General features: G+C 39.2%; 1 protein-coding gene across 1 annotated transcript in view; it reads left to right on the top strand.

Moving 5' to 3' along the window:
* The first annotated feature begins 2,836 nt into the window (after positions 1-2,836).
* The window catches only part of znf385b (zinc finger protein 385B), a 99,761-nt gene continuing 83,384 nt past the window's right edge, over positions 2,837-19,213 (top strand). Inside the window, exon 1 of the mRNA XM_035411334.1 lies at positions 2,837-2,992. The gene's annotated coding sequence lies outside the window, so the exon portion shown is untranslated. The remainder of the gene's footprint in view (positions 2,993-19,213) is intronic.

Raw genomic sequence — 19,213 nt, forward strand, 5'->3', positions numbered from 1 at the left:
GAAAGTTAGTAGATTCAAAAATATCACTATTCACTTTGTTACCACAAACAATTTAATGAAGGGTGGAGTTGTGTGTGCGGTGTTGTGCAGCCCTATATTTAAATTCTAAGACAGGCATTTATTGGCCAATCATTGCTCCAGAATCCTATTAAGGCGGTAGTCCATGTCCTGGGCTTTAAAAAATATATTATTTCTGTTTAAGTACATGTTTTCAATTTGCCCAGACAGGCACAAATGTGCAGTGAATGATATTTTAGATACTTACATAAGTTTCTGACAACTAGCTGGCTTTACAATGGCAGGAATAGGAGCATTCAGGGGTTTGTGGACTACAGCATGAGATACACTTCCAGTAACTCCTCATATCTTTTCTTATGATGAACAAAACTTTACACCATTTATTCATAAAAAGCTATTCCACTGATTGTGCTTTTTTCTTTTCTTTTTTTTTTCTCAGACATTCAGGTGTATAATATATTTGCCAGTCTCTAACGGTAGCTAGCTGTGCAATGCAGTTATCCCAGTGGAGCTGAGAATTGCAAAATAAATAGCTGCAAGCAGCAATTATTGGATTCCACGCGCACATCAGAGAAACAGACAGAGAAAACATTATGAAACACAAAAGATAGACAGACAGACAAATAAGCAAAGGTTTTCTGAGGATTGGACAGACAGTTGGCAAGTTATGGCAAACTCTGTGTTGAACATGATCAGTAAAGTGTGAATGGGGTGAATGGCATTGTCAGGGCTGAAGTATCACAACTGTCCAAACTATGTTGACAGCTTTAGAAAGAATATCATAACTTTAGTGGGCATTCTATCAGTCGATTTTAAAATTGGCTTTTCAGACATCACCGTGAGAGTCCACACATCATAAGTCTTCACTTTGATGAAGATTGATCAAAGTATATTTAAAGTTTCACAGTGTCATTGTTACAATTCATATGACGAATTGCAGACCCATATTTTGGTCTAATGTACACCCAGTGTTCGATATATCTTTATGCTTCTTTGTGTATTGGCTAATGAATATATTATATGAGGATTTCAAAAATCATGTTGGTTTAGGAGTGGGATCACAGCCAGATTTTGCTATAAACAAAGTGGATCAACTTCACAATCAGTGGGAGGTACCAGTGCACAAATAGATTGTCTCACATCTACCGACATGTCCTGAAAATTGCAGCTCTCCAGACCAGAGTGTTAAGATTTTATACCCAATTTTTCAAATTTGAGTTTGGAAGACGATTATAGCACCACCTTTTGACCAGTCATGGCCTTATAAAAGTATTTGGTGTTGCAACCAATCATGCCAGGAGTCATGCCTGTTGGTTGTATGACAAGTTTGAGCATGCTAGCTTCAACGAGCGGAATTTGTGTAAAAAAGAAATCTTGTGGTGTCCCCTATTGACCAGTTTAAATTATATTGGTATCAGTTAAACCACTTAGCTTAACATACAGCATCTACTACATTTCAGGATGATCAAACTGTGGATGATCAAACAGGATGATCAAAAAAGTGCCAAGAAACTCTGAGCAATGTGGGCACAAATAGGACCAATAATAAAAACCCTTAGGGAAAAACTATAATATAAAATATTGAATATAAAACAAAATTTCCCTGTGGTAGATTGGTGACCTGTACAGGGTGTATTCCTGCCTCCTTCCCAATGTACGCTGAGATAGGCTCCAGCACCCCCCACTACCCTGGCCAGGAATAAGTGGGTATAGAAAATGGATGGATGGATAAAACAAAATTTCAGTAAATCAAAATAGTGGACATGGGTAGTCCCAATGGAAAAAAATGTAAATCTAGAATGTCTAGATCTGTGCATGAAGTTTGGCATCAATTGGACTTGTGATATGAACGTTATGGACCATACCATAACTACAGTGAGCTCCATAATGTTTGGAAAAAAGACATTTTATTTTTTCTTTATTTGGTTCTGTACTCCACAATTTTGGATTTGCAAACAATTCAATTTTAACCACAATTTGTAAGCAAACAATTGTGGTTTAATATATTAATATTCTCAGCTTTTATTAAAATATATTTTTTATTCATTTTGGTTGAACCATGTAGAAATTACTGACCATTTTGTACATAGCTCCCCTATTTTACATTACATTACATTTAATGTATTTCAGGGCACCATACTGTTTGGGACATATCAATTTTATGTAAATGAAAATAGACATGTTTAGTACTTTGTTGCATATCCTTTGCATGCAACGATTGCTTGAAGTCTGTGACTCATAGACATCACTAGGTGCTGAATATCTTCTCTGGTGATGCTCTACCAGGCCTGTACTGCTGCTATCCTCAGCTCCTGCTGGTTAAAGGTGCTAGTTGCCTTAAGTTGTCTCTTCAACATATGAAATGCTAGTTCAATTGGATTCAAATCTGAAGACCGAGCTGGGCAAGCATATTTCAAAATAAGCATTTGGCCCTAAAATCATTTAGGAAAACTGTGATACGTGATGTAAAACTGGCTTAGATGTGGAAATGTGTATTGAATGGGGCCTCAACTACTACTACTAAACATGCCCAATTTATAAAGGAACAGAGACATTTTCAACGCAGTCATATGGTGAGATTTTTATCATGGTGAATTTCGGCAAAAATTGCAACAAAAAAGCAAAAATATAAGCAACACGCTTATACTGCATGAAATTAATATAAAGAAGAACCTGTAAACTACTTTTTAAAGAATTGAAATAAAGCGAGACTCATAATTCTTCATTCATACTACCGTGAATTCGCATGACGAAGTTCGGTTATGGATGATAAAGAGAAAGTAGGACATTCGTGCGCTCAGGTAGTGCTGCCCCTCAAGGCCTCGAGATGAGCATGCGTGGATAGATTCAAGGCTAAGCAGAATGTAGCGCGTCAGTGTCAAACAGTCGGAGCGCGAGACGGAAGAGTTGCCAACCTGAGAAAGAAACTCCGTTTAGAAACTCTTCTTAGCTTCTTACTGAATATCACCTGGAGGTAAGAAAATAAAACTGATGCTTAGCATGTTAAAATGATTAATGCAACGAAACGGACTTCTGATAGTTCTAACGGAGTTTTAGAATACTGATAGTATGTGAGAAAGAAGCACCGAAACAGCCTTGCATAGTGGTTGATGCATTCTGGCTATTGCTGGATGTTCTGTTCGAGAGCTGTGAAATTATTCACAAATGGTTAGTTTATCTGTAAATATTTTCCGTTTCTAGCCAGAATTTCGGAAACAAACAGAAACAGACGTTTCGGTGTTTATTCAGTATTTGGTAAATGGCTATAGCAAAATGTTAGTGGTTTCTCTCTCAGATTTTCTTTGAAAAGTTTTTTATATAGCTACTGCATATTGTTTAGACTTTAGACTTATTGACGAGCCGCATCCGTATATAGCGTGAAGACAACAGTGGTTTGCATGCCACAGACTAACATGGTTTCTCCTAAGTTTTATTGCAGCTTTCGTTCTACAAATCGGTCTGTATAGAAGTGTGCTGAGTATCTGACATGAAATATCTGCAGTTGTAGGCTATCCTTCAGGAGTCAGGACGGAATTTGTCCTCAGTGTGTGAAACCTAACCTATATTCCGCGAGAGCTCATCACTTTCGCTGCAGTTGTACACGTGCAATGGTGTCAGATTTTTGGGACGTTAGGATGAAGATGTGTTTAAAGAATGACGTAGGCTACTCGTTCTGGAATGCTTACAGGATTCATCTCGTTAATAGCCAAGACTGCAACCCAGTCATAAAATTGTTTGCGCGTCTTAAATCTGAAAAATAATATTTTACTTTTGGCGCATAAATATTGTGGAGACTACCATAGGTTCGCGTCGTTAATACGCTTTCAATGAAATGTATCATTCTTGTGCATTAAGCAATCAGCAATATTGCCATTTTTATTTAAAGGTTAAAGTACCGCCATCATATAGTCACATTTGGAGACTTATTCAATCTGAAAAATCTGTCACATTTAATTTATAATCCTCTTTAGTTCTGTGGCAGTTATGTAGTTCAATATTTGGTTATAGTGCAGATAAATGAACCAACTGGACCAAATATTAAAAGCCCTTCTGCTTCGCTTTTAGACATGGATGCAATGTGATTGTTTCTTTTATTAATGTTTTCTTTTATTTAGAAAAGCTTAGAAAAGAGTTTGCTTAGTTTGATCATTGGGAATTGTAATCACACTCATGTGTTTCCTGTTAAATCTAGAAATTCCCTAATTGGCTAGCCTACTATGGAAAAACGTGTGGCCCCATTTGAAAACTGACGAAAATTAATACAAAATTTATATTTGAAAAGCACATGGTGATGTTTTCATTAACTGATGTTATTCTGTAATATAGCCTCTCCAAAAAAGTCTAGTAGATTGACGTATAAAACTCAGAAACATTATTAATGTGAAGGGCTTATGGTCAATATCTAGCTTATAAAGTTCACAGTCTATTTCACATTCTATTGTCAACTCTCTCCCTAAATGGACATTTCCCCCCCACTAAATCAGCACAGAATCCAGATTAATTTATCATATCCTCCTTTGCCTGTCAACATGATTCAGTCACTGAAAAACACTGATGGGATGTGTTTATGTGGGTATTTTATGTTTGCATACACAAGGACATTAGTCCGACAGGGTTGCTCTTGAACCCCTGACCTCCTGATGAATGAATGAACTTGATCTCTGAACCAGCGATGCACTGGTTTTGATATCATGTGAGAGGCAGACATGCTCTGCATTCACTCAAGCATATGAATATCAAAGTATGCTTTTTTTCCTGTATCTTACACTGGTCTGGTAAAAAATTAGATGAAACATACTGGTTCATACATCAGTCCTGTTTACAACATATTAACTAATGGATTTTTACTGTAAGACTTTTTTAAATGGAAAGGCTGTATATGCTTGTGAGTTACCCTTACAGAATTATCAAAGTATTCTTCCCAAAAGCAAGGGTGAGCAATCCTCCTAGTTTCAGAATATCTGTATCCTAAAGCAAATCGAGAGGCATAGAATTTAAAACTTTGTTAACGGAATTCAACATTGTCTGCATTTCTCATTTTTGTCCTATATTTCAGCATTCTAAATGAAAACGCTCAGGGAACATGACAGTTCAGTGGTAATCAAGCCCTCTTCTGCCATCGATCTAGCAAGGATTTTTAAGAATTGTATCCTGCTATAAATTTAATGTCTGCGTTCAGTCAAGTAATGGCACGTTTACTGGCAGTGACGCTGACTGTTTTCATTAGAGGATCTGTGATGTACATGCATATTTAGCATTTAGTATGGACATCCGGGCCCAGGTTTGATTGCAGTGAGGTGCAATTTGAACAGCATATGGTGGCACACCTGGCCATGGTCCAGTGCTTCTGGCAGATGGAAATAAGGGACATTATTGTTCCACGGACACCAATTTATTAGAACCACAGCAGACAATGATGCCTTTTATTGGTGGGAGGAATGACAGACAAGTGGTGGATTTGTTGTGCAAGCACAAAACAAAACACACTCATTACTGGTGTGCATGTGCATTGGATTACAGTTGCCTCGCAGTGGATGCCTAGTGCCTTATATGCACCTGCTTGGCCTGGGAAATAAGAAATTTCACAAGCTCTACAGTAAATGGTGTATCACCAAATTGTCTTTCAGCAAGTTTCATTTTCCAATATTTTTAAAATAGCAATGCAAGGATAAAGCATTTTTCACAGGCCACCAGAATACTTTGCTATTGCTAGAGACCTGATTCTTGATATGGCGCCAAGGGCTTACATTTTCCTGGAGCCTTAGTAATATATCCTTTGTAAATATACAAATAACTTCACAAAGTAGAATTTATTATTTGTGTGCTGGGATAGGTGATATACCCAAAAAATCAATTTGGCAATACACAGTAAATTTCACACTATTTTTCTTAATATGGTTAATAAACAAAGTAGTCATTGTAACATGATTAATACGTTTTTGTTAGTTTGATACTAATAAATGTGATGTCAGTTTTTTCAGTTTAAGTGTATTGAGAATTAACAAAATACAGTGAGTATTTCTTTATAATCAGGAAACACTGGAGCATGTGATTTTGATGATGTGGGTATATAACAGCTAATAATTATTAGTTCTGTTCATTTACGGCAATACCTGTAGGTTACTCATTCATAACATGAAGCCATGTTTAAGCAACAAAAAACACAATGGCAGACAGTGTTATGCAGATTTACTGCAGTTCTACTTAAATAGCGACAAAATCACCATTGGTTAAAATATCATTACAGCTAATTGAGGCTTTTCAAAGCAAAGCAACACTGGTTTGCATATTAGCTGGCTAGCAATCATTCCTGGAGTAGCTTTTAAGAAAGGTTTTAAGGATGATTTCCACAAGTTCATAATTTGTGTGAAATTGTACTGGTGATTATTGTCATATTGCCCACCTCTACTGTGTGCCCTTTTCACAGTTTTGAGAAAGGTGCCATACAGGATTTTAACAAAAGTCAACCAAACACTATGAGGTGGTTTATTTTGAGTAAATTAAAAAGAAATGCAGTGTAGATGTTATGTGTAATTGTGGCAGAATTCATGAAGTGCTTTTGGTAGCCATAGATCTTATCACCATAAAATGAAAGTGTTCGGAAGTGCAAAGATGTTCATGGACACCATAAATTTATTGTTTTATGTTGTAGTTTTAAGTATTTTTCAAGGAGTAACATGGTGGTTTTCACACTTTCTCGGTTGTATGTGCTATTTGCACGAGAGGTATTGAAGAAACACGATGAGTAAAGTATTAAATATGTCCGTTCTTTATTTTCAGAGAAATATGTGTTTTAAATGTATCGTCCTATTTTCAACATTCGGTTGAGAATGTTATCGACTTAGTGCGTCACAATTATAGTAACCACTCCCCTTTCCACGCCCCGTAAAGAAATCTGACTGGACACACCGTCTTGCTACAAGTGTGCTGTGAAGTTTACGACAAGGCTGAATCCTTCTGACATAATTTTCATAGAAACTATATGCTCAGATCGCCTAGTTTCACTCACTGTGGCCAAGCGGAATCGATAACGTTTCAGAAAATATATAACTTTAAAAGGTTTAATTCAATCTTCTACTGGGACTTTTGCCGTTTATTGAGGGTGTGAAAGAAAATGTCGGTGCCGCTGACTATAATCGAATGTTTTTCAGATTTACCGTTCGATTGAGCAAGTATCATTCAAAGTACGTTTTTATGGGTTAGTGCTGTCCGATTGTGCTAGCTACTTCACTTTAACCTTGTACGGCGATCAGTAAAGTCTAACAGCACAGCACCACTTAATTGTTGTCACTTCTATCACCACTGTAATTAACTAAAAAAAGGCGTCAAACTACCTTTTCTGTGAGAAATGTATTCTCGAGCTCACGCGCATACACTGCTGGCGACATTCTAAAGCCTACTGTCAGTCAGATTGCTGTGATAGCTCATTCTAAATCATTTTTGGGGACCCATGGATAAATCGTGACCCATAGTTTGTGCCGCTGGCTTACAGGCAAGACATTGCAAATATTTGACTAACATGAGGTTCACTTATTAGAGTGCCTTTTAAGTACTATTAGACTATCTCTGGTTGGTTATATTCATTTTTATCTGGCTAGCTAACGTTAGCTTGCTATGTAGTTTGCTTTCATAATGTAATGTTATCGATAACTTTAGATAGCTAGTTTGCTTTCATAAGGACGTTATAGTTGTGGTTTTATCTTAACTTGGCTAGCTAGCTAGCAAAAATTATTATTGGATATAAGTCAACATCCTTAGCTATCGATACTCGATATACTAAGTTAGCTAGCTTGTGAAAATTCAGTCTCCCAAGATGAGCGCGTATCATGGAGGTAGCTATGGTAACGGGGCACAGTCTGTCAATCATAGCTAACTGACAGTTCTTATTACCACGCCCAGACTGTTCAGGTTAACTTTTATAGTGGGAAATTTAGGCTTAGACAAACACGTTTTAAAATACATTTAAATGACTGAATGATAAAAAAAAGATATGCACTTTTGTTTTGTTGTTGCCTAAAGACAACTGGCAAGTGTCACATTCAACCACCATGTTACTCCTTTAAGGAGTCGTGCCCAAAGATGAACTTGATGTAAGTTACAGGGCAATAAATCAAATCTTCAAGGGGGAGATGCGGTTTAAAGGTTTTTTTTTAACAAGATCGCAGGAAAGAAATCTGGCAGGTGTTGACTGTACAACTTGCTTCAATGTGATATGAGAAACATTGCAGCATTTTTAAATAAGTATCATGATTGTACTTCCCTCTGGTGAATATTTTGGAAATTCATAAACACTAATTTTGCTAAATTAGTGTTTATGAACATATCACATTGTCTGTGGCTGGAAAATTAACTTAAAACACATTTACAATATTTACAAGTTTTGTTGATAATAGTAAAGTCTGTTACTATTTATTGTGAAAGGATAGGAAAATAAAACCGTAATCATGAGTGCTTCCCCAAATCCCCCCCCCCCCCCCCTCCTGAATTACCAATTTACCAATCAACAACATCCACCCTACTGCAGAAATATAGGCTTATTTGCAGCATACTTGATACAGGCCTGATTAACTGTCCAAATCAATGCTGCTTTTCTGTGGTTCATGCCAGCCCTAATGCAGGCTACTGAGAGTAAAGTGTACACAACTGGAGTGGTTTTCCTGAAAAAGGTGAGCACATTTTGTGCAGAAACAGCACTGTAGGAAGTGTTATGTGAAAAGCACTATTTCAGAGAGGTTTGTGGTGCTGGGGCTCCTGCGAGAGCAAAGCTATCCCCCTTTCGACCCTCCCTGCTGGTTAGCAATCTGCATTTCTTTAAAAAAAAGATCTTTTCTGTCAGAAATGAAATAGTGTAACCCTAGGCAACAGACAGTATCATCAGTCCTCCCTGATTGTGTCAGATCTGTGTTAGGCCTATCTGTAAATGGAAATACAAGGGCACTGTACCTGTAGTGGAAGACTGGGAGCTAACATGTTGGCCAAGTTCATTTATTTTCCAGAAGACTCCAGGAGGCCTCGTGCATTAAGCATCATGAGGCCGAGGAGACTCTTTTCTCACACTGAATAACCCAGCCATTTTTAGAATGACGTTTGAATATTATTCTTGTAGCGGTTCTTTCCTAAGGTGTGACTGCAGGCAAGCTGCTGTTAAATGTTAAACCTATGAAGGATGGAATTTTAATGGCTATAAAACTGTAAATTAATTAGATACCTGGTAAGATATGAACTACCTATTAATGGCTTTTTAATGAGTCATTAGAAGGATTTTTAAGGAGTGCCATGTCACATGACACTTATTTAATGAAAGGACATGCAGCAAAATGCCCATGAATTAACATAGTCCTGTATTTACTGCAAAGTCTTTAGAGAGAGGAAAACTAATCATTATTCCGCCCAATAAAATGTCTTGGCCTTGCCTTTAATTTGATGATGATGATGATGACATCAACAACAGTCACAGAGTTGTCCTCTGACAGCGCTGTCCTCTGTTTCCTGATGCTGTGTATTGGTTGAATGCTGTGTATTGGCAGATAATTTAACCCTGCTGGTCGTCTATCTATTTTTTTCAAATATGATTTTTAAATTATTACACTTTAAAAATGATGACTTTAAATTGCTGTAAAGTTTTTGGCCTTTAAAATAAATGTGTATGAGCTGGTCTTGGACATTTTTACAATGCATACACAAAGAGTTATTTTCCTGTAGCAGTAAGTTGTCTGCTTAGGTGAGCTTTAATTAGACTCATTCTGTCTTGTGTGATTTATGGGCCTCTCGCTGTTTTGTGAAAGTGATCTATGGGCTGATGAGGCAGTAAGGCTTCATTTGCCTGCACCTGTAATTTTTGTCTTTTTTGGGAGGACAGGATTAATTGTCTGTGAAGAGCCGGGGACGCAGATGATGGCATTATACTTTGTCTACAGAATCTGGTACACAAGCATAAAATAGTGTGGCTAATCACCGGTAGGACCCTTTATATCCACCCATCCGTCTTCAAGATTATAAGTCAAATGATTGGTCGGATGCACCAGATGGAAAGAAGGTGCACCAGAAATCAGTGCTGTTGTGCCTGTCAGGATGTCATTAACAGAGCCCTGTTGCAAATTGAATTCATGAAAACTTTGAACAGTCCCATTCAGGGAGAATGCAACTGAGTGCCTCTCTGGGTTGCCAATTTCATTTAACCCTTGAACTGCCACAGCACCTCTTTTGGCATTTGGCAAATATTGAATAACTCTGCTGTCATTAAAACTGTTTTTTTTCCCATTTGTGACTTCTCCCAAAGAGAGGCAAAAAAATTTCCATTGTTAAAAATGCTATAAAAATTTTTTTAAATGTAATAATTAATGTAACCAATCTTACTTAACCGTTTGAGCCAGACAGTGCTCATTTCCTCTGGATTGCTTGGAGGCATAGAGTCCATCAGAAAAATGTATGATTATTCCAAGCGAAACTATTAGAGTTACAACTCTGGTATTTGGGTGGAAAATCATAAGATTTTAAGCAAAAGCAGAAGTGGTGCTTTTGAGTCAGGGACATCACCTGAAAGTTCAGTGGATGACCAGCCTGGAAGGACTGAAGGGTCATGTCATTATTTAAAGGCCATTTTCATTGATGAGTACTTTTAGCTATTGTGGCACAGCTGCATGGCATACTTAATATGATAGATATTTACTACCATTGTAACTGGAGTCATTATATTTACTACCATTGTAGCTGCAGTCAAGGGGCTAACGTCCTTCAGGTTGGTTTAGATTGTTTCATGACATCATGAGTCATGCTACTTTGCCTAGCATAAAGCATGTTTTATTCACCCTTTATTATGTTTAGCCATTAGCCAGGTGACATTGTTGGTTATATGACATTTGTCTTAACATGTTGCTTAAGAAGGTGTTGTATCACACTTTATGAAGCATGACATCTACATATGATTTATGAAGCCATTAGGTCATGTTTTTGAAGGCATTATATATGCGATATAAAATGTTTATGGGAAACACTTCTTAAAGTGTGACCCAATAGCCTACTAATTGCAGAATAATCATGAGAAAAAAATGTAATATTCCAAACTGATTTATCTTAAAAAGCCATTTTTTGCAGGCAGAGTAAACTGTATAGAGTTTATTAAGCTACGACCTGTACAGCTACAAATATAGCATAAATTGTATAATCCACTGCATTGGCATTGTGTCCATTCAAACTGAAGGGGCACATTTTGGCCTCTCTCAGATATGAAAATTAAATTTTTTTTATCAAATTCGTCATTTGTAATATTTATTCATTATGATTTTGGATATACAAGTCAAGAGTGTTCTTCAAAATATGGCACAGAGCATACATCAGTAAACCCATAATGCCCTTTTCCCTATGTTGCTAGTTCCTCCCTTGAATCAGTTGGCATCTGAGGTAAAATATTCACAAGATATTACCTCAGTTGGAGATGGTTATACGCTGCCCCAAAATGCACATGAGGACCAGGTAGAAATGATAGGACATAATGACATTGTAGCATTAGAATATCGTTGTTGGTACCCGACCTGCGGTGCACATTGCGGGTGTTCAGCCAGTCAGTCAGTTGAGTTGGCAAGCTTGAGTGGTGAGTGGGACCAGTCGCCATGTGAAAAGGGCAAAAATGGAGAAAACCACATTCAATCATGCTTTGGTTTCCTTTGGAAAATATCTAGTTAGTTTGATTGCTGGTTGCCTAGTTAGTAAAACTGGCTTTTTGGTACCTTCTTCCACCCATCCAGCCTGATGGTTTACTAGCTTGGGGTTTACATGCACCACAGAAAACCTGGAAATTCATCCGCTAGTTTTCCAGTCATGGTGAACAAGTGGAAAATGAGAAAATTATTTAAAACAATCAAGCTAAGTGCACAGCAACACTACAGCGCTTGAAATTAGGGTTTGGTCTATGTTCAATGACCAAGTAAAAGTCGCACCAAAGGTTGTATGAAATGTCCTGCAAAGACAGCATACCTATTGGTTGTTGACAGTGTAGCATTGTAAAGTTGTGCACCAACTGAGTCAAGACTGGCTGATTTTACTCCAATTTGTATGACTGTGAAATTGCTTAAAATATCATCAGCATAAGACCCTTCCCATAAATCACTTTTGTCTTTTTCTCTCTCATTCAGAGAGAGACAAAATACATTTGGATGAAATCAAGTCAGTTATTTGTTCCTATAAAATGGCATTGTTTATAATACCATGCATATTTTGCTGTTCTCAGGATGAACGCATGTGTTTTTTTAAGATTTTTCATTTTTCAAAAAACTTTAAAAATCTATGTGTCCTGTAGCGTTCTGGAAATACACCAAGTGTGTTATTTTCACAATGCTAGGTATCACACAGAGTAATTACTTTTTTTAACAATCCAATTTTTAATGGCATCACTTGGCTAATGTATGTCTAGTGGGACAAAAGCACGGCCATTCGAATGTTAAGTAACAGCTACTGTATACATTCCTTCATTTATGAGAGAGGTTTTTTTTGCTGGGAGGTTAGAATAGAAGGTAAGAGTCAGTGCACACACCCACTTCTCTGTCACTGCCAACACATTCCTCCTGGAGTAGCCCCAGGGGCTTGTGCTCGGAACAGGGAGGGACTGGAAAAAGAAGCAAGTGGGTCCTCTGTGTCCCTGTGGACTTAGGAGGAAGGACAGCCACTGCCAGGGACCCAGGATTGTCAGACGGTCAGCTGGTTCCAGTGATTAGCAGCAAGGCGGAGGCTGGAAGGTAGGGGAGGAGTGGGCTTCTCCACTAACGGGTGATGAATCACGCTGTGGCTCCCTCGCCTGACAGGGCTGGGTCTATTTCTGGGGGATGTGAGATGGAAAATGTAAGAAAAGTCCCATCTGAACGCGAAACACGGCATTGGTTGAATATTTAATCATGTATGCCTTAAGTCCCCTCTGTGACTTTCACGACCCAGTGTGGATTGGCGGCTGGAAAGCTGGAGGCTCTGTGTAGCACTCTCCTGTGAGTTACTCCCGTTCCTCCCTGAGGTGGTTTATCCCAGGTCACCAATGCCATTTGACTTAGCGATTCATGTCTGCCATGCATTTAACTCTTTTTACTCCTTGATTATTTTTTTGTATTTTTTATTATATATTTTTAGAAAGTCCATCATATTCTTTATCTGTATTTAGCCCCTTCTTTTTCTTCCAGTTTGGAATGCCCCAATTATATCTGTAAGCGTGTCTCTGCAAAAACACTGCAACATCCACCATCCGCTTCAGAGAGAGTAAACCAGCATGCGTTTTTCCACAGGTTGACAGACTTTTCAGTGTGCAGTTGCTCAGCTGAAGTGCGTGGTTAGCACATCACAGGAGTATGCTTCATGCGCATGTGGCTGCCATCTTGAGCTGCTGTTGCGCATTCAGACGGGAATGGCCCTGCTCGATTTCAATCATCCCTCCCTGACCACTGCTGCGACCATAAATGTACCAACCTACATGATGCTGGCTGTCATTACCATAGCTCTGTCATGGCCAGGATTTGATACCAACTGTGAGCCTCGTCCTACCCCAGAAATTTCATTGTTAGTACCAATTGTACTAACAGGATGAATCCCCCCACAGTCCCCTTGACCAGTATTTAGGGCTCTATATGGATACAGTTCATAATACAATCTCATCAGCAGAATTATGTGGGGCAGATGGAACATGCGCACGCACGCACACAGCACAGCAGGGTCACTATCGAAGGAGAGATGTTTATCTGCGCATTGAAGAACAGGAATGTGTTTTCAAGAGGTACTTCACCGAAGGAAATGATAGCATTTCCCCGACTGCATTAAGGGCCAGCGTGTAATATAAGTAGGCAGTGTCATTTTTATAACATAAAGCTTGAATGAAATAGCAGTTCCCCAGGCTCAGTTTTGTCATTAAACTGAGGTCAAGCTGCATGGCTGTTCAGACTGGCAGCTTTTGGGTGCCTGGGAATAGCCAAGCGGTTACATAGTCATATGGGAAATAATGGGGATTTTCAGGGAGAAATGGTAAGGGCAACATGCAAATAAAGGTGTTTTGCTTGACTGGTGCCTTCGGGATATTGGTTCTTGATTGCTTCCAGGGGTAAAAGCAGCCTCCGACACCCAGCTATATTTTTATTTTGTTTTCCGGGTTTTTGTGAAGGAATGGAAAAAGATCCACCATAGATGTGACACCCACTGGAGTGGCAGTTTGAAGGCAGAAACCATCTCATCGGAATGAAAGTCATTGACACAGGACTGCTAAAAATCACTGCTGATGCACATTCTACAATCAACAAATATAGATCATTCTTTCCAACAATGCACAGTTACACCAGCAACTTGTTTGACAGGAAGAATCATTATTTGCAAGAATATATGCATTTGTACTATGAGCCTCCCAAATGCATCAGTGATGAATTTATTTTGAAGGGTTTGACAACAGTTTTACTTTTTTTCCTACCGGAATTATAATTACGGTTATTAATTAGACACTTTTAATGTGGAATGAGGAATGATATTCCCTTATAAGGTGCCATATTTAAAATCGACATAGCAGCAAAGAATGAATATCAAGATAATAGTTTCAACAAGATATTGGCTGGAATGAAAGACCAGCATGGATGGGGAGGTGAGGAGTCTGAGTGCCTGATTCAGAAGCATTGTGTAGTACCAGCACAGAGCATGAACATATAGGGCCCTGTTTTCACAGTCAAGGCGCGACTAGAAAACTTGAGCGGTAACTCGTGACTGCGGCAAATTAAAGCGTGTCTAACTCAATTTTGCTAATTTTGTGGCTAAGAGACTAGTATGCCTGCAGCAGAGTTGTAAAAGAGGTTTTAGAGAAATGGTTGTTTTATCAGTCTGAAACTTCTTAAATGTTTTTCCCCTTTATCTCCCCATTTTGGAATGCTCAGATGATCTGAAAGCTTTGGCTCTGCTTTCAGCGATTCTTTCCCAATTCCACTTGAGTGTGTTTGCTTTGCACAGGCATCAAAATTTTACCAAGTTCATTTCCCAATAGCTAGGGACCACCTCTCAGCAGTGGTCTCGGTTCAATTCCTTTAATTCGCACCCGAGGGCAATTATATCACTCTGCTCTTTTCATGGGTGTTTTCACTTTTGTACAAATTTAAGTGATCAAATCAACCAGGTGTGATTATGCCCTAAGTGTCTGGAGTCTCGGAATGTTAGTCTCGGTATGTGGATAACTGGCTGGAACAACATATTTTGTCTACTGGATGTGTTTTGTCTGCTGCAGGATACTTCCTCGGTTTTTCGTCATTATATAAATGAAAATTGTAAAGGAGTTTTCTGTAAACTGCAAAGACACAAACAAACAGTTCTTGCAGGCACTGGAAGGTATTTGGAAAAGACAAAGGCTGGTTACGGCTTCCAGAATTGGCTGTGTCTCAGTCACCCTCGCGTCTGACTCGCTGAGTGGCTGTTTCCTGAATTAGAAGTGAGGTGAGAGGCTTTTTCTCAGCTTCAGTGGATCAGACATGACATTGGTTCAGTTCTAACGAGAATGATGCTGCGTGATGTCCAGAGAAATTCGGCATGTCAGTGTTGATTTGCATACACAGCGAAAGCTGTCCTCCAGAATAGGTAAATATATATATATATCTTGAGCCATATGTATTATTCACCTCTGTGTCCTTGCGATACTCGCAGGGAATGAAAATTTGCTGAAGTTAAAAAAAAATATGCTGATAACTAAAATCTTATTAAAAGCCTGCCAGTTGAAGAGAAAGTGAGTTGTGTGTAGATTTGTTTGTTAAATGTTATTTTGGCGAAAAACGCAGGCCAGCCTGCAGCGTCAGCAAGCGATGTGCAGATATGCGGAGCGATGGTTCGGCTGGGAGATGGTTTTGAAGCGTTGCTGTGCCGCACATCTGTGCTTCCAGCCCTGACATGGAGGTGTGAGAATGCCACCTCACTCTGGCCTCAGAGAAACTCACGCAGAGAGAAACCCGAGACGGCTGAGCTCTGTCATTAAGTCCCTGAACCCTTCCCTCTCGTTTGGCTTTACCCTCTTGCATGTAATGAATGCGGCATTGAGACTTCATGTTTCTGGGTGTCAACATTTTGTCAGTGACTAGAAAGGGTTATGTTGTCATTACGGGCACACGTCTTCATTTTGAAAGCAGTTTAGGGGCTCAGGTCATTTACTGCCTGCTTCAAGGCCGTGTCCCAATGTCTGTATCTGTAGCACATGCCCGAACAATCCCCTGAGCAGCAGAAAGCTCAATCCTGGTCACTGTAGAAAAGACCAGAGTCAACTCGTATGTAAAGATTTATATTGATTAAATAACTCTGTTACACACTTTCCCTCTGCCCCAGATGTGCTGCCTCACTGATAGACACACTCTACATCAGGGATGAGCAAGGAGAGTAATACCTTTTTCTGGATTTCAGGCCAGCTCCTGCTCTTAATTATTCAATTAGCCCACTCATTTACATAATCTGACATTCCGTGACATGAACAGCAGGTGATTAATGTTCTTGTGCCTGTATGCCTGTGTTGTATTGCTTTACTGTGGTCTAATCTGTGAGTGAAATAGTGTTGGTGTATTAATTAACTGATTGAGTCTAAGTACCTGGTGGCAGCAAAAACCTGCATACACACCGGCCCTCCAGCACTGGAGTTGCCCACCCCTACACAAAGTTCTTACAGGAGTGCTAAGAATGCACAAATCCTTTGTGTAGAACCGGTTTGCCTAATTGATGTTATTGAATTGGCTCCACATCACGGATACAGATAAATACTTTTTTGTAAATGCGATTAATCCTTTCAGCCGGAGGTCTGACCTTCTGTTTCTTTCCCACCATTCTTGCAGGTTGGGGTTAGTATCTGGCATAACATTACAGGGTGTAAAGAAGTTCCATTAGTCGAAGAGCATCCATGTTAATGTTTTATGAATGGTGACTGGGTAAAAGAGGACCTGCTCGGTTGACCAGCCATGCTCACTACTCACGTTTCAGACATCAAGGACATTTTGGGCCTTAAAAGTCTGAATAATGTAATTTAAGACCGGAGTGATTGTATTTTTGTATTTGTTCTATAAGCATCTGTCTGTGGACCCAGTTGTCATGGTGTTCATTTGCAACACTAAGTCATTATTCGCGGCATTGCAGCTTCAGAGAGTGAAAAAAAAGAAACGGTAAAAATAGTCCCAGGATGACACCAGAGACAACCTCTATCATTTGATTTAACCCAATAAATCTGCAGCAGTTGTGTCTCAAGTAGATGTGCATATCTGCTGTACGGCTGTTACACTGAAAGCTTACTGTGCATTAAGAACCTGGCGCTTTAGGATTATCTTCCCACCCAGGACGCGAGTCATTGAGATTAAGAGTAATCTGATTGCACTGAGGTACAAATTACAGCACAAAGGGATCTGCAAGTGGGTTAACAGCCAGGCTTTGAGAGCACCATCTCTGAAATGATTGGTCCATGGGGGATTACCAACTCAGAGACAATTATGAGGTCACCGGCCTAATCCCCAGTGCACAACAGCTGCACAGCTAAACACAGCCCTTTCTGAAGCGATGTTATGATATTGAAAATCATTTCAAACCTGATCGTTCTTTGTTTCCATCCTTCAGTGTAGCATTGTTATAACTTGCCTTCAACCAGTAATCCCTTCCACCTCTTCATACACAAACACGAGCGGTGTTACAGCGAGCCTCGTTGCAGCAGTCGGCTGTCCTAACGCGGACCTCAGATTCCATTGCTGAATAAATGAAGCTGTGTTTTGACATTGCTCCTGGTGCTTTATCTCCAGAATGTATGACTCCTTTTGGGAGGATTCTATATTTAGCTGTGGTCCTTGAAAAGCATGCTGAAAGGCTTGCCTTCATGTGCTGTTTGTCTTAGATATGTTTGTTTAGTTTTGTGCTTCTTAAGTCAGGCCAGGTAGTACCAACAGTCATTAGTAGTATTGTCTAACCCCTGCCTTCTGTTCTTTGTCTGCACACTACAGCCCTGATTTCATTACAATGATCCGCTCTCTGGGTTATTTTATTTAGAACAGAATAGAATAACTTCATTTTTTCCTGGGAAAACTTCAGGTAACCATTTTGATGTAGCCTACAATGAAAATGTGATTTGATTACACCCCTTTCTTACACAAGATTGAAATAAACGAGCAGCGCGTTTGTTGTGAATTTCCATTCGTTGGTTCCGTGCGCCACGCATTGTTTATGGAACTGGACCAGATTAATTAAGCTATCGCGGAACAAGGTCAATCCAACCTTAACAGGTTTCGCCAGAAGAGGGGCTGTTTTGAGCATGGCTCGTACTTTGCGGCTTCCTGACCAAGCCTCTCTTGGCCCGCACCGTGGCCATCTGAAGCATCTTCTGTTCCCGGTGATTTTTTTTTAGCGACGAGCATGACCGAGCCCATTTCCACCCCCTGCTACTGTGAAAAATCTGTCCCGTGTCAGACGTGCTGTGCTACCTGTTGTCCGTGCACAGCGTGGGTCTCAGGTGTGACGTCTTCCCTCGTTATTGCCCCTCCTATTCTGCAAATTGCCTGTGACTCACAGGGTCTCCTGTGTAGCAACCGGGCCTTTCAATTTTTCCAAAAATCAGAAGAAAGGAAGTTTAAAAGCCCACACAGTTTTTCACACAGTGCTCCATTCTTCCTGAATAGAGCCCCATTTTTGGCAGTGGGGATGCCGTGTTTTTCTGCAGTCTGTGATAACAGGTGTTTATGTGACTATGTGATGTCACCTTCACCTCTGATGCTGCCTAGCAACCAAGTGGCAGATGGACCAGATGATTCTCAACTGCAGAATAATAATTTGTGTTATCACCTTTAAGAAACATTCACCACATTTCATTAAATTAAATTCATGCTTTTATTTATGTTTTGTGTGTGAGGTAATTTTCTTTTTAAAGCTGTATTTAACAAACAATGACCTATATGTTATTGAGCCAAATCAGTCATATCAAGTCTCCAACATTGGCAAAATGTTTTCATAAATCGAAACGTTACAAAAGTTATTCATCATTACTCTGAACTGCATAGTACGAACTACATGAACCTCACCACTGCCCCTATTATAAACTGAAAAAATGATAATTAATAATTAATAAATTATTCCTCATCTTTATTTTGAACTACTGCATGCAATGAACCCCTAATGAAATAACAAAAAAACTACAGAATGTAGGAATGTAGGCTAAAATGTTTTGTTATGTTTTGTTTGTTCATACTTT

This window comes from Anguilla anguilla, chromosome 3 (genome assembly GCF_013347855.1).
Source record: "Anguilla anguilla isolate fAngAng1 chromosome 3, fAngAng1.pri, whole genome shotgun sequence".
NCBI lineage: Eukaryota > Metazoa > Chordata > Actinopteri > Anguilliformes > Anguillidae > Anguilla > Anguilla anguilla.